This window comes from Pteropus medius, unplaced genomic scaffold (assembly GCF_902729225.1).
Source record: "Pteropus medius unplaced genomic scaffold, Ma_sr-lr_union100, whole genome shotgun sequence".
Lineage (NCBI taxonomy): Eukaryota > Metazoa > Chordata > Mammalia > Chiroptera > Pteropodidae > Pteropus > Pteropus medius.
In genome coordinates, this window is record NW_024340693.1 from 3,155,006 (window position 1) to 3,171,372 (window position 16,367).

The 16,367-nt window shown below is 42.4% G+C and overlaps 1 long non-coding RNA gene across 1 annotated transcript in view; it reads left to right on the plus strand.

The window, feature by feature from the left end:
- The window catches only part of LOC120602729 (uncharacterized), a 49,251-nt gene that overhangs the window by 22,655 nt on the left and 10,229 nt on the right, over positions 1 to 16,367 (plus strand). Inside the window, exon 2 of the long non-coding RNA XR_005652825.1 lies at positions 15,884 to 15,964. This is a non-coding gene — a long non-coding RNA (uncharacterized LOC120602729). The remainder of the gene's footprint in view (positions 1 to 15,883; positions 15,965 to 16,367) is intronic.

Below are 16,367 nucleotides of genomic sequence, written 5' to 3' on the forward strand. Positions count from 1 at the left end.
TACTGTGTTTTGAATAAAACAGGGCAGATCGACTGATCATCGTAGAAGCAGAAGTAGGTGTTAGGATTCCTGGACATATGCAGAAGGCTTCGGCAGGCGGAGGAGACGTAGAAGGAAAGGGACATGTGCTCATTTCCTTTTGTTTCAGAGTAGACGTCTCTTGACTGTTACATGAAATTGGTAAACGTAGCTAGAGATTGAAACACAGAAGCTCCGAAAGAACAGCATGTCCGATGATGCGTCATGAAAATTAGGTGACCCGGGAGGAGGCAGGGATGGGGTCCGCGGGCCAGTTTATCCTTGCGTAGCACAGATTTGAAAGCCGTTGACTGAGGCATATGCCCTTTACAGTCGTGATAATGGTCACCGCAAAACCATACTGTCCTCAGTGCCGCTGCCTCGGGAGAGGCGCGGGGAGGGAGGGCGTGGTGAATAAAATTTCGTGTTTTTGTTTCACACCCTCTCTATGCTTTGCATTATTTTTAGATCGCGGGCATACGGTATTTATTAGTTTTATGCAGAGGCATACAAAGGGATTCGAAGCTTGTTCTAGTATTTATAACAGCCGTACATAGGGGGATAACTGCCGACTTTTGAATAAAGATTGATGTATTTTCCTTCTACCTACACAGTAGCTTTCGAAACAGAGTACGCTTAAGGATGCTTAACTGTCTTCTACTGGAATTTTCCATTGTCACTCAGTTCGGTAAAACGGTCACTTTGAAAAATTTAAGCGACTGATGCTTCTAATAAAACCTTTACATCGTGCTTTAATGTTGTAGACAAGTTTCACATTCATTATTTGATTTCCACAGTGACTCGTGAGGGAGGCGGAGTAGGTGTTTTCCTGTATTGTAAGGTGTGAAAACTAAGACTAGTTAAGTGACTTGTCCAGAGTGACTTATATGGCATATAAAGTGGTGACGGAGCTTGGACGCAAACTCTGTTCTTCTGACACCAGCTCACTGCTCATCCCATTGCTTCTGGTTCTGGTTCTGGTTCTGGTCCTGCTCAGCCTTCTCTTGTCCTGTTACGAAGCATAGATAAGAATTGGTAGGAGACATGTGTCTTAGCCAATTCACATCTGTGCTTTACAGCACAGCCTGGACCCAAGTTCTGACATTGGTTTCTTCCTGCATTCTGCAATTTGTATTTTCACTGTGTTTAAAGTACATAAATCTGTGGCTTGTTTCATTTATTTATTTGTTTATTTATTTACTCGGTGGCTTATTTTAAAAGATGCATTTTATCGCCGTTTTTAAGAAGTGCCGCACGCGAACACGGGGTGTCATTCTGCGTCGTGTGGCGTCTGCAGCTGGACAGCCTTCGTCGGCCTGCCGTAGGGCTGATCCTGTGTCACAGACGGAGGTGCTGTCCTCGTATTGCGCTGCTGCGGCTTGCTGAACCAAGGCAGTGGAGTTTCAGCGTGGTCTGCATCAAGCATTAACTCATCTTTTGGGGCTTGCGGTATTCAATAAGTAACACCTGGCCCTATCAGAACCCTGCAGGTATGTTTTCACCCAAGGAATTTTGGATTTCAAGCAGTGACTTGCTCTCCAGAAGAACGACCGTGGGGAAGTTAAGCGTATTTAGGTCATGTCCTTGGAGCTAACACCCTAGATCCTTGATTATGTTATTTTTTTAGTTACGTGTGTGTGTATGTAGTAAAATTTGTCATTTTAATTTGGAGTGTACATTTCAGTGGCATTAATTGCATTCATTAAGCCGTGCAGCCTTTGCCACTAATTCTAAAACGTTTTCATTACCCCAAACTCTGTAGCTATTCGGTGGTAACTCCCCATTCCTCCCTCTCGCCAGGCTTTATTGTCCTTGGATCTACTTTCTGTCTTCTGTGAATTTGCCTCTTGTAAATACGTCACGTAAGTGGAATCACACAGTGTTTGTCCTTTGGTGCCTGGCTCACTTCACGGCATAATGTTTTCAAGCTTCTTCCATGTCAGAGCGTGAATAAGCATGTCATTCCTTCTTACGGCTGAATAGTATTCCATAATATTATTCCACATTTCGCTTATCCGTTCATCTCTTGATAGAAATTAGAACTCATTTCTGCTTTTTGGCTATCACGAATAATACGATCTGAACTCATTTCTGCTTTTTCGGCTGTCAGGAATAATGCTGATGTGGACATTGACATACAAGTATCTGTTCGACTTCCTGTTTCTAAGTCTTTTGGAATACTCCTAGGAGGGACATTGTCGGGCCATATGTTAACTCCACAGTTAACTGTATGAGGAACCACCAAATTTTTTCACGTCCTCACTTCTTATCCTCCCACCTTTTTTTCTTTTGATTCTCCCCATCTTGATGGTCACGAAGTGGTACTTTGCGATTTTGATCTGCATTTCCTTAATGAGTAATGATATTCAGTATCTTTTCATGTAATTATTTGCCATTTCTGTATCTTTGGAGTAATGTCTATTCAAGTCATTTTCCCGTTTTTAATTGGATTGTTTTTTTGAGTCGTAGACCTTCTTTATGTATACTGGATATTAATCCCACTAGGTCCTGGTCAGTAATCCTTTTAATATGTTTTTGAATTTGGTTTGCTAGTGTTTTGTTGAGAATTTTTACATCTATAGTCATAGGAATGTTGGTTTTCTTACAAAGATATTATGGTCCGGTTCAGTGTCAGGGTAATGCTGGCCTCATAAAATGGGTTAGGAAGTGTTCGCTCCTCTCCAATTTTTTTTGGAAGAGTTTGAGAAAGATCGATGTTAATTCTTCTTTAAATGTTTGGTAGAATTCACCAGTGAAGCCATCTGGTTCTGGGCTTTTCTTTGTTGGGAGATTTTCAATTACTAATTCAATCTCCTTGGTTTAAGTCTATAGATTTTCTTTATCTTCTCGAGTCAGTCTGTGGTTTGTGCATTTATAGAAATTTGTCCATTTTATCTAGATTTTCCAATTTGTTGACATACAGTTCATAATATTGTCTTATAATCCTTTTTATTTCTGTGAAGTTGGTAGTAATATCACCACTTTCCTGATTTTATTAATTTCAATCTTTTTCCCCCCGTTAGTCTAGCTAAAGGTTTGTGAAATTTGTTAATCTTTCCAAAGAACCATTTTTTGATTTTGTTGATTTTTCTCTATTTTCCAGACCTCTATTATGTTTATTTCCACTCGAATCTTTATTATTTTCTTCCTTCTGATAGCTTTGATTTAGATTGTTCTATTTCTAATTTCTTCGGGTGTACAGTTAGATTATTGATTTGAGATCTTCATTTTTAATGTAAGTATCTGCAGCTGTAAAGTTTTCTCTGACAAGTGCCTTTGCCCTATCACATATGTTTTGATACGTTGTGGGGATTTTTTTTGCATTCATCTTAAGGTATTTTCTAATTTCTCTTGTGGTTTCTTCTTTATCTATTGTTGCTTAATTTCCACATTTTTTGAGTTTTCCAGTTTCCCTTGTTTTTTTAAAAATCACTTTATAGTTTCATTACAATGTGGTCAGTCAGAAAAGATGCTTTGTATGGTTTCAGTCTTTTAACATGTATTAAGACCTGTATGTGGTCTAACACGTGATCTGCCTCGAAGAATGTTCTACATGGACTTGAGAAGAATGGATATTCTGTTGTTGGGAGGAGTGTTGTGTACATATGTCTGTTTGGTTGATAGTGTTGTTCCATTCCTGTGTTCTCTTACTGAGCTTCTGTCTGGGTTTGTCCATTATTAAAAGTAGATATTGCAGTATCCAACTATTATAGAAATCTTGTCAGTTTTTGCTTGATGTATTTTGAGGCTCTGTTGGTTGGTGCATGTATGTTTGTAGTTGCTATGTCATCTTGACGAGTTGTCTTTTATTAATATATGATGTTCTTCTTGTCTTACAGCTTCTCCCTCCAAGCTTCATTGAGGTATTATTGACATAGAACATTATGTCAGCTTAAGGTATACAATGTGATGATTCAATACATGGATCTATTGCAGAATTATTACCACCATAAAGTTAGTGAACACTTCCATCCCCCCACATGATTACGTGTGTGTGTGTGGCGATAACATTAAAGATCTACTCTCTTAACAACTTTCAAGTATTTAAATAGTATCATTATAATTCTTTTTTGACTTAAAAATATATCTCATTTGTTCATAACATAGCTCCCTCCTCTCTATCTCTTTAGACACTGTTTGCTCGGAATATCTTTTTACATCCACTTTCAGCCTCTCTGTGCCTCTTTATCTAAAATGAATCTGTTGTAGACATGACATAGTTGATCATGTTTTTATCCATTCTGCCAAATTCTGTCTTTTAATTGGAGAGCTGAATCCATTTACATTTGAAATAATTGCTAAGGAAAGACTTAATTCTGCATCTAGCTGTTTGTTTTCCATGTGTCTTTTATGTTTTTTTTGTTCCTTAATTCCTCTCTTAGTGCCTTTTCTGTATTTACTTGTTTTTTGGAATATACCGTTTTGATTGCCTTCTGTCCTTTTCTGTATGTTTTTTAGTTTTCTTAGTGGTTTTCTTGGGGATTACAATTTGAATTGATTACCAACTCAGTTCTATTCGTATACGAATACTCTGCTCCTATACATCTCTGTCCTTCTGCCTTTTCATATGGTTGTCACTAATTACATATATCCATTGTGTACCCATTAACAGAGATTTATAATTATTGTTTGTGTTTTACTTTTAAATCATGTATGAAAAAGGGAGTTAAAAAACAAAAGTACAGTTATAAGATAAATAAGTACGAGGGACGTAATGTACAGCACGATGACTGTAGCTAACACTGCTGCATGACATACAGGAAAGTTATTAAGAGTAAATTCTAAGAGTTCTAATCATAAGGAAAGTTTTCTGTTGTTTTTTTTTTTTTAAATTGTATCCATATGGAAGATGGATGTTAGGTGACGCTCCCATGGTAATCACTTCACAGTGCATGGAAATCAGGTCATCGTGCTGTACACCGTCAAGGTATACAGTGATGTATGTCAATTATTTCTCAATAAAACTGGGGAAAAAACCCCCAGAGACCCCAAAGTACAATAACACTGGATGTTATATTTACCTGTGTCCTTATCTCTTTCCATGACTTTAGTTATTGCCTAGTGTCTTTTCATTTTAGCTGGAAGGACTCCCTTTAGTATTTCTTACAGGACAGATCTCGTAATGAATCCCTTTAGATTTAATTTAGATTATCTTAATTTCTCTTTCACACTCGAAAGATAGTTTTGCCATTTATAGAACTGGTTGACAGTTTTTCTCTCTCAGCACTTGAAATATGTCATCCTCCTCTGCCTTCTGGCACCTGTTGTTTCTAATGAAAAGAGAGCTCTTAATCTTGCTGTGGATTCCTTGTATGGAATGAGTTGCTTCTTTTAAGATTTCGATTCTCTCCTTGTCTTTGACAATACAACTGTAATGCGCGGATCTTGTTTAGGTTTTCCCGCTTGGAATTTGTTGAACTTCTTGGATATGTAGATTCAGATCTTTTATCCACCTTGGGAGATTTGGGGCCGTTATTTTTTCAGATTTTTTTTGCATGCTCCTTCTTTTCTGGGATTCTCATGATGCATATGTTGGTATGTTTGGTGGTGTCTCACAGATCCCTCAGCGTCTTTTCTAATTGTTTTTTTTATTGTGCTCTCTTCAGCCTGGATTATTTAAATTGCCTCATTTTCAAGTTCACTGATTGTTTCTCCTGCCTATTCAAATCTGCCATTGAACTCTAGCGAATTTCTTATTTCAGTGATTGTACTTAATAATTCTAGGCATTTTATTTGGTTTCTTTTTTATTATTATTATCTCTTTATTGACATTCTCTATTCATACAGGGTTCTCTTGATTTCCTTTAGTTCTTTGAGAATATATGAGATCCCTGTTTTAATACCTTTGGCTGGTAATTTCAGTGTCTGGAATTCCTCAGGGATAGTTCAGTTGTCAAATTCTTCTTTTCCACCAAAAGTGTTGTATTTTCCTGTTCCTTCGTAATTTTTGTAATTTTTTGTTGAGAAGTGGGCCATTTGCGTATTACGGTGTGGAACTCTGGAAATCAGATTCTCCCTCCCACACCCCGGTGATTGCTTTTGAGGGTTATAGTCATCTGTTTCTATAGAGACTTTTCCCAACTGATTCGGCAAAGTCTGTGTTCTCCGTTGTGTGTAGTCACTGATGTTTCTGTTCTGCTCTCTCTGGTCAGCTTGTGACATGACAGAGATAACTTAAGTGTCTGCAACGCCCCCAGCCCCAAATTGAAAAAGGGAAGCTGCTACATACAGTGCCCAGCCTCCAGGTTTGGAGGGCAGGGTCCCCGCTGCCCACATCCCGCTGTGGGCGGGTGACGGGGAATGCTGGCTGGTGTGTGCACTCCGCCCTCCCACCCGGGTTCCGCAGCCGCCCCCTTCACCAGACACTCGCTCTCCTGGTTGTCTGTGTTCTGAGGAGGTCGATGCTGGCGGATGATTCAGCTTCACGGTTTTGGTGGAGGGCTTGCTGACCCCTGGAGCTCCCACTCTGCCGTTGGCTGTGACGTCACTCCGCCCTGGGTCATGTTTGGATGTGACTGCACATGGTGCCAACTGCAGCCAGTTCCTTTCTATATTTGACAAAACTATTTTAAGTTTGATGATAATTTTACTTTTTATTAGGGTGAGCTAGAAAACAGCCTCTGGGATCTGGAGTGTGAATTCTTTTGTAATAGTAATTAAGTCAGGCAGTAATCAAAATAGTTTTGATTTTTACTTCAACTTGATAATACCGTGTATCTATAATGATTTTCTTCACAGGAATGCGAGGAACTTTACAAATAGTTCGTTATACTATAACATAGGAGTTTGAAAAATGGAGGTGGTTTTTATAAGTGGAAATGCTTTGAACACACATTTCTGATTGAGCATCACACAAATTGTGTATCCAAGTTAGGTGTCTGAGAGTCAGCCTGGTACCAGTCCAGTTCTCTGTATTTTATAGGGCCAAAACTCTTTATTTTTATTTTTATTTTTTATAAAATAGGATATAAAAACTCAAGAGCATGGTAGAAAGAGCTTAAAATGAAACATTTCTTGTAATTTGTTCGCCAAAACCAGTGACTCTAATGCACAGATGCTGTAAAAAAAACAAATCTTCCTTGCCTTTTTTTTTTTGGTCATAGATAAGGTGCCAGTAATAGACTTCAGTTATGGTTATGTTTTAAATGTTTAACTTTCTATGAGGGAATTTTTTGGTATTGGTAGAAGAGTAGGATTTGTAAAATTTATTGTGTTCACTCCAACTGTTAAGTATGACATTATGCTCAGTTTGGTCATATTTGAGAATCTTCTTTTGGTTGTTATTGTTACGCTAAACACGAAGGCGTGCCTGAGTGATTCTCAGTGAGCCCAGTGTCTCTTCTGTCTGTGTTTTCTGACAGGTGAGGCGAGCCCAGTGTTTCTACTATGATTTCTTGATTTCTGGCAGAGTGAATTCATGAGATTACTAGTGGATATTTGAACCTTTGAAGGTTAAAATTATAAGCCTGTTGTTTTTGGCTTGGCCACTAATCGAATTATAATGATTGAGATGTGTACTTGTGTCTTAGCTTCTGTTTCTTTCACGATGTGTTTGTATGTATGTTACTATTAGGGTAAAAAGAATTACCTAATAGTAAATTTCCCTTTGCGATCATTTGTCCAGTGATTAATCACGGAAGGGAATTTTCTCGTGCTGCTGCATTGGGGACTTTTACATGTGTAATGTGTGACATATGTTCTGTGGTGGCAGCGGAAGGAGAAAGTGAACAGCTTTCATTTCTTTTGGAAAGAATTCTGATCTTGAAAACTAAAAGCCTGCCAGACACCTTCCGTTTTGGGTTGCAGATTTTGGGGGCTGGTCTGGAGGGCAGGAGGGAGGATGTCCTCACACACCACGGGAGAATAAATGTGCGTGGCTTCCTCTTCGTGGACGTCCACAGATGACTTTCAGACAGGCGGGGGTCTTAACAGAGACAGGGGCCCTTCAGGGGTGTGGTCATCAGAGCTGCATAATGGGGGTATGGTGTTGAATTCCCCTCCGAGAGCCAGGGGTTTGGACCGCTCCGTTAGGGATGGGGAACGCACCTTCCTGTCCGTTAGGGATGGGGAAGGAATCCACCTTCCTGGTCTCATAGATGGGGAACGCACCTTCTGGTCCGTTAGTGATGGGGAAATCCACTTTCCTGAAATCAGAGTAGGGGATGGGGAATGCACCTTCCGTCCGTTAGATGGGGAATCCACCTTCCTGGTCCCAAGTTAGGATGGGAACGACCTTCCTGTCCGCTAGGATGGGGAACGCACTCCTTCCTGTCTGTTAGGATGGAGAATGAATGTACCTTCCTGGTCCCATTAGTGATGGAGAATGCACCTTCCTCTGGTCCTGTTAGTGCTGGAGAACGCGACCTTCCTGTCTGTTAGTGATGGAGAATGCACCTTCCTTGTCCTTAGTGATCGAGAATGCACCTTCCTGTCCGTTAGGGATAGGGGAATGCACCTTCGGTCCCGTTAGTGATGGAGAATGCAATCTTATGTCATAGGAATGGGGAATGCACCTTCCTGTCTTGTTAGTGATGAGAACAACCTTCCTGGTCCCATTAGTGATCAACCCACATTCCTTCCTGGTCCCTATGATGCATAACCTTCCTGTCCTAAGTTAGGATGGGGAACGCACCTTCCTGTCTGTTAGGGATGGAGAATGCACCTTCCTGGTCCCGTTAGTGATGAGGAAGGCACCTTCCTGTTCCGCTTGTATCGTTTGTACCCCGTGGTGCAGACGGCCTCACCAAGAGCGGCTTTGCCCTGCGCCGACGTCCGATTCGCAGCCCTCCATGACATGCTGCGATGGTGCGGTGCCGGTGTGAATTCTGGGTCACCTCGGGCCCCTTCGTACCGTCTGTGGCACAGTCTGACTTTGATGGTAGAGTTAAACGCGGAGGCGACCATGGCAGAGGGTCTGGACCAGGATTCTGAGGGCGACTGCACGCCTCCGGGTTCTTAACACCTTCCATGCGGTTTTCAGAAACAGGCCGCGACGAGGGGGTCGCTTGCCCCCTTTTGTAGATTAGGAAGTTGGAGCTCGAAGGGGTGAAGTGTCTCGTCCTAAATTCACACTCCGATTGTGATTCTGTGTCGCCGCTATTTCAGAATTGCAGCATTTTAGATTTGCAGGAGATTCCATAACTCTGGTCCGCCGCGCCTCGCTGGCCAAGCAAAGGGAAGCAGAGTGCGTTGTGGATGGCGGTGACCTGGTTAGCGGGTCACGTTCGAGCCAGCGCTCCGCGCTCTCCTGTCCGGACCCCCTGTGGAAAGTTCTGCGTTGTGGCCTGGCGTGGTATTTATTCTCTCCTCTGGAACTTGAGAGATTTATTTTTAAAGTAACTTTCTTCGCGCGTGTCATCACGAAAAGCTGCTTTTTATTCACCGTGTACTCCCCGGTTGGATTATGACTTTGCACTTTTTTTTTCTCACCCTCTACAAGATCTTTTATAGCATCGCGTGTCACAGGTTTACCGATTTCACCCCCCGGCGAGAAACGGGCTTTCCAGTTAGACTTCATTACGTGTGCATCACGCGTGCATCACGCATGCATCACGCATGCTTAAATATCGGAACCAAAGCTTCCCAGGCCGTGGTTTCCGCTCACTAGGGAGCAGCGCTGGCATTTATTCCGCTTTCCCGAGAAGGAAAATGGTAGTCGGGATCCACGAGCGAGATCTCGCAGCTGGAAACCCCTCCCTCCCACGTCTCACGCAGGCTGGGTGGGAAGCAGGTGCTCAGACACTTGCCAAAATTCACCTTTTCTCCAAGGGCTGCTTGAGACTATTTTTATGACGTCTGACACCGGGTATGGAAATGGTTTGTTTTTCCATAAAATTTTTGTTGTCCTTGATAGTTCTCAGGGACACAGCGTCTTCGGGGAGAACAGCTTTGGGCTTTTTGTCTTGTCTTTCTTCATCGTCTTGTGCAAGAGGTAGGATCCCCTGTCTCTCTGGTCCTTCCCTCAGCTCATCCCTTCAGGGCCCGCGTCCGCTTCTGTTCCGCTGTGTTCACGTCCTCCATGGGCTCGTCTCGTGCTTCCAGAGCTTTCTGAGTTCCCCGCGGTCATGTGCTTGCTCCTCTCCATCTCTGGGGAGCGTTTCCCGCCAGCCTTGGTACTTCTCCTTTAGGTGTGACCTGCTCTGACCCTTTTCAGTGTTAAACTTGGAAGAGCAAATGGGTGCATTCTAAGACGTGAACTGAAACACAAAACAGGAAAAATGTGTCGTATTCTCTCATATTTGTATTAAACAGAATGATAGTCGCTTGGGAACTAATCGTTTGCCACAGGTATCAATAGATGTATGAAAAAGGGTAGATTCTTGATAAGTATGTTGTTTTCTAGGTAGGCGTTCGTCCCCTTATATTTTCATCACTTTTCATCTCTTGCCAAGATATATTAAATTCTCTATTTTCTTCAGCAATATATACTGAACCATGATTAGCTTTTCAAAATGACATGTCTTCGTGGATGCCATTTTTCTACCATATTCCGGCTTTAGACTGTGGACATTTCCTCAACTCAGTCTCTTGAAGATATTCCTGGGTATCAGTCGACTTTCGTATAATTTGTATCTTTCTCATCATGGCAGAATGGAAGGCGGTCACATGTGCATGTTCCGTGGTCGACTGTGTAAAAATGTTTTCTTGGGAAGTGGCCGTCTCCCAGATTATTTTCTTTTTTCCTGTTTGCAGAGGGTATATTCAGAATACTAGATCAAAGATATCCTCATAGTTTCAACTGATTCTTCTTTTATTGCATGCTTAATTTTTCTGGCATGAAAAACCACTTCTCCCCTTTCTAAGATTTCGTACTAGGTAGGTTTAAGGAGGCACCTACTCCGTGGCCTGTAAATTCTTACTGTCGGATGACTGTTTCTGAGGATTCGATACTATATCCCGACTTTTATTCAGAATTTTGTTAACTGACCTTTAGTAGACTTCACCCCGCATTTATTTTGTCCTGCATGTTTAATGAGATCGGAAGAGCCAGGAGATCCACGTGTTGCTAGAAACGTGGGCATAGGATACACTAGGTACGAGGTAAGAAGGGTTTTGTCTCAGGTCATCCAGAGAGCAGCATGACAGGGACCGGCTTTGCTAGTTCACTGCTATTTCTAGTACACCATGGTCTCTCTGCAGCCGTAAAACACCACTTCCTGGCGGCCAAAAGCTGCAAACTTCCAGCTATAAAAATAATAAGTCCTGAGGACGTAAGGCACAGCATGCTGACTGTAGTTCATCATACTATATAGTATGGTCGAAAGTAGCTAAGAGAGTAGATCTTAAAAGTTCTCATGCCAAGGAAGAAAATTTGTACGTGGCAATGAATGTTAACCAGATTTATGGGATTGCAATCTACATATACCAAATCGTTCTGTCGTATACCCGAAACTAATATAAAGTTACATGTGAATTATATCTTGATCAAATAGAAAAGCCACAACATTTCCTACTTTTAATAACACGTTAGTTTCAATAGTTGCAGGAATATTGGCTTAAAAATAGTCCCCAGTATGAACCTTCTTTCATAGGCACGACCATTGTGTCCTCCCCACCGCCCCACGACTTTATTGATTTTATTAAGGCTTTTCTTCGGAGCAGCTGTAGGTCACAGCAGAATGGAAGGAAGGCACAAAGGTTTCCGGCTCGTCCCCTGCTTGGACGCATGCGTCTCTCCCCGCGCATCAGTGTCCCGCACCAGCGTCGGGCATTTGTCACAGCTGGTGAGCCCACAGTGACAGCCACGTCGCCATCGCCCAGAGCCCGGAGTTCGCGTTAGGGCTCGCTCTTGGTGGTACGCGTTCTCTGGGTTGGGACACGGGCGTAAAGACGTGTCCCCATTAGCACAGTCTCGTACAGAGAATTGTCACTGCGCTAAAACTCCTCTGTGCTCTGCCTGTTCCTCCCTCTCTGCCCCGACCCCTGGCAGTCAGCGAGTTTTTACTGTCTCCATAGTTACCATTGAGTTTTTCTTTCAGTTATTGTAATGTTTATATTTAGAAGTTTTCTTTGGTTCTTTTCAAAAATCTGCTTAAACTTTCGAGTCTCGTTCTCCTAATCAAGCCTTTGTTGTTTCTTGGCACTCGCTAAGCGTTTGTTTTATGTCCTGTCTCGTAGTTCTGATATTTAACATCTTTGAGTCTAATTCCGCTGTGTTTCTGCTGGCTTTTCTTCATGGTATTAGGTTTTCTTGTTTTTATGTATGCGTGTGATTTTTGATTGTGAACTCAATCTCTTGGAATTCTCTTCATGGGGACTCTCTGTGGGGCGGGTCGAATCTGTCTTGCAGAATTTGTAATTCTGCTAGCTGTGGGTTGGCGGGGAGGCACTGTCAACTCAGGACCTCTTTGAATTACATTTTCTGCTTTGGTTTTTTTTTTTTTTTTTTTTTAAGATCATACAACTCGTGGGAATTTGGATCACACGTTTTCACGAAGGCCAGCTTGTACAGGTTTTGAAAACTTGGAAGATTTTGATCGCCCCACCTCTTCCAGTGCCAAGGTCAAGTCAGGCCAGTTCCCTCGCTGTCTCCTTTTGTAGTGTAGGGTTGTTTCTTTTTCCCTCTGGCATCGAAGATACAGCCCTTTGGGGGGTCCCTGCGTCATGCTGGGGTCCTCTGTCGATCTGTCCACCTTGGGCGGGCGTGAGGTTTTAGCGCTGCTTTTCCTGGACTCCGTCCCATTCAGCTGTCAGAACAGAGGCTAAGGGTCACGAGAGCTGGCGCACGCCCTCGGCGTGCAGCGCGTCTCCTGGGGTCCCCAGCACTTCGTTTTCTCGGCCCCTGTAGATTTCTTTATTTTCTCACCAGTTCAGTAAATTATTATTATTTTTTTTAATTTTGAAATTCATCCGCCTTTTGCTTGTTTTCATCAGGGTGTCATGAGTATCTGCTTCTTCACGATGAATTCTGTCGTAATAGGTACTGAGTCTAAAAATAACCTTTTGTTTTAAGTTACATAAATGGAGACAGTACAGCCAGGAAACAACGTTTTCTTCCTCTTAAGTGTGTTATGTATTCAAAAGACAAACGAATCCGGATGCCTGTGAAAGCCTTAGAGCCGAAAGTCTCCGCTGAGCACCTCACCATTTCTTCCTGTTATCTCAGTAAGGAATCACTGATTTCATAAAGCATTGTTAATTTTAGTTGGATCATATTTCTCAAGTGTAGGGATGGAAAATTGTTCAGAGCCGTTACTATTGGATATCGATTTGTTCAAGGCTCAGTGTAAGTCTTGGGGTGCTTGATGATTATTTGACATGATAGAGTTTGTCAGCCTTCAACAAAATCTTGAAGGGATGTCTTATGTTTGAGAGCTCCTCTAAAGACGCTGAAAATTGTACAGCAAGTTTTGACTCGTTGGTTGGTTTTCACCAGTTATTTCTAGTGTCGAAACACTGGTAAATTAAAAAGCCACTCATCACGCTAGATTGCTCCTTGCCTCTGTAGTTAGTGGACTAGATGTGAGGACGTACTCCGATCATCTCCACAGAGAAAATCTTGAATCCGTGCCACCCGTGCATTCTGTCACAGTCAGCGACGGCATCGTTACCACAGTAAGGGACAGTCTGCTGCTTTGTACCTTAACTCAGAACTGTCAGGAAGTAGATTCTGTTTCATTCATCGACCCTTGCTCTGTAGCCATAAACCTTCACGGTCGCATCGTGTTGCTTGACATATGCTGGTTGGCTTGGACTTGGCTGGAGTTTTCTGTTAATATAATAATGTACTTAGGAGTATTGATAAAAGCGATTGGGGATGATAGAATGTTGAGTTGGAAGTGACTCAACATCTTTTAATTTGTAAAACATATTTAGCGGCGAAAACTTTATTTTATTCAAAGGTTTACTTGAAACCCCAACAGATGAACTTGGAGCTGGGGGGTTTTGAAAATCATTGAGGAGACAGCCCTTTTTATTTTGCAAACGAAGATTCTTAAACCCGGAAAGGTTAGATGACAACGGTCTGTGGCCGTTTGCACTTTCTCACACTTAACATCCTCTTCCCAGACTTCCTGTGGTTTATGGTTCTGCCCTGTCTTTAGGCTCTGGGGGAGCACAGTGTTGACACCTCCAGGGGCCGATTTGTGGACTCAGCCAGACCTAGGAGAAGGGTCTGTGTTTTTGATGGTGACTCACTCTCTCATTTGTTTCTTCTGCTTTTCGGGTTCCTTGTTTCTTAGTTTTTGCATGAAGCAGATGACATTTATTAACATCACTGACTCATGAGTAACTTTTTTTTCCCCTTTTGGGAGTGAAAGGAAGTGGGGAAGAGGACATCTATGGGACATCTACTTCTGTACCAGGCGCTGCCAGATGCCTGTCCCAAAAGTTTAAACTTCGGTAATTTGTAGTTACCCTATAAAAGTAGTTGGCGACATCTTCATTTTACAGTTGGGAAACTGAGACAGACAGAGGCGGACAACTTGACCCATAGTCAGGACTGCCGGGATGGGGGAGGGCTTTCTAAGCAGCGCATCAAAGTATGGGATACACACGGGACCAGTGGGACATGTGGGGCGGCTGGAACGCGGTGTGTGGCACGTGGCTAGTGTTACACTGCTGAGTGTTCGCACGTAAGGGCCAGGATGCTTTCCCAGGGGCGCGTACCGATGTTGGTCATTCCACGTAGGTGGATGTGCCAGGCTGTGTCTTGAATAGCACCTTTTCTTCTTTCTTCGTGGGGAGGAGCTTATGGTCATTTGAAAACAATTCTTTCAGTTTGAATTCTTACGGCAGGTGAACACCTGGGCTGAGTGACGTTTTCACCATAGGTGAGGAAATTCTGTGACAGGATTCTTGAGCTGGCAGAGATGGGGAGTGGGGCTCGCCACAGACTCACCAAGACCGTTTTGGTCGCTGGATCTTGAAACTGCTATAATAATTGAATTTGATATTGTTATAAAAACAGTTAATCGATAGTCAAATTTAGAAATAAATGGTATCTGTAAACTAGCGATTATGTCAAGATTTTATATAAAGCGTAAAAGTAACACCGCTCCCCTCCTCTCCCCCCATGTGTATGTGCTGGGTGGCTGGAAGGTGTTGGAGGAGGTGCCTTCTTTTGGTCGAACTTGACCACTAACCCAGCAGGTGCTTTAATGAGTACGTACTGATTTTCAGGCCTGGCCCATGAGGAAGCCGAGGACGTGTTGTCCACCAAGGATCTGGGCCTCTGGGTTCGGGAATGGAGCTCTGTCGGGGGGCCGCAGGGGTGGGCTTCCGCACCCCTAGGCGGTGGTAGGCACACGCCAGGGTCCCTGAGGAGGCATTGTCTGCCGATACATACGGTGGGGTTATGCGTTCATCTCGGTTTTTCCTTTTTTATGTAACACTAGATCGTTGAATTATCTATGTTTCTGTACGTACGTCTCGTTTGTTAATTCTGACTACTACATAATACGCTGTCATATTTTATAGACCGTGTAGATTACTGTTAGCTGTGCAGTCATCAGTGATACTTCAGCAGACTTTTCTGTCACCTTTAGTTCTATGTGAGAATTTCTCAGCTCTACACCCCCGAACGATCGTTAGGCCACTGAACGCAGAGATATTTAATTTCACGAAATTTCAGCTCTCCGCGATGGCTGCTGTGAGGTTGTGCTCCTGTCGGCGTTTTGATTCCTTACTTAGAAAAAAGGAGCCAGGCTTTGGCTCCCTAAGAACGTTTCTGCAAACTCGTTTCGAGTCGTATTATTAAAAGCCTTTGTTTATTCTTCACTTTCCTTCTTTATTATATTCTTTCAAGAATGTTAGTTATAGGGAACATAGTTTCTTAAAGGGATGTCTGTCTTTATAATGCCTACACGATTGTGACAATGTCATAAAAATCCTCTAAATACTAAGATTTGTGTTTTTCACTTCGTAGGGCGCCAATGCCTCGGCATTAGAGAAAGAGATTGGTCCAGAGCAGTTCCCGGTGAATGAGCACTATTTTGGACTAGTGAATGTAAGTATCCACTGGCGCTGAGCCTTCGCAGTTATGGTGGAAACTGTTTTAAAAATGATGAATGCATTTCATAGTTTAGTAAATAGCAAAGTAAAGTTGTCCATTTGCATGAGTAGACTTAATGCCAGGAAACTCAGTTTAGAATTTTAAAAGTATCCTTAATGGAAGAGAACAAAGCTGCTTGACGTCTTAAGAGTCTAAGAGACAGAACGGTTTCTAGATTGTCAGCCCGACTTTTCTTGTTTTGTGTCAGAATTTTCTCATAACCAAAATTGCATATGGCTTAGAACAAATGATCTTTTGGTTCTTTGAGAATTATTTAAATGTCTGTGTATGAGCGGTCCACTTGTACAGATGCATAGTTTTATAAACGCCTCCGTGTGTCTGTAGGGTTTTCGTTCCA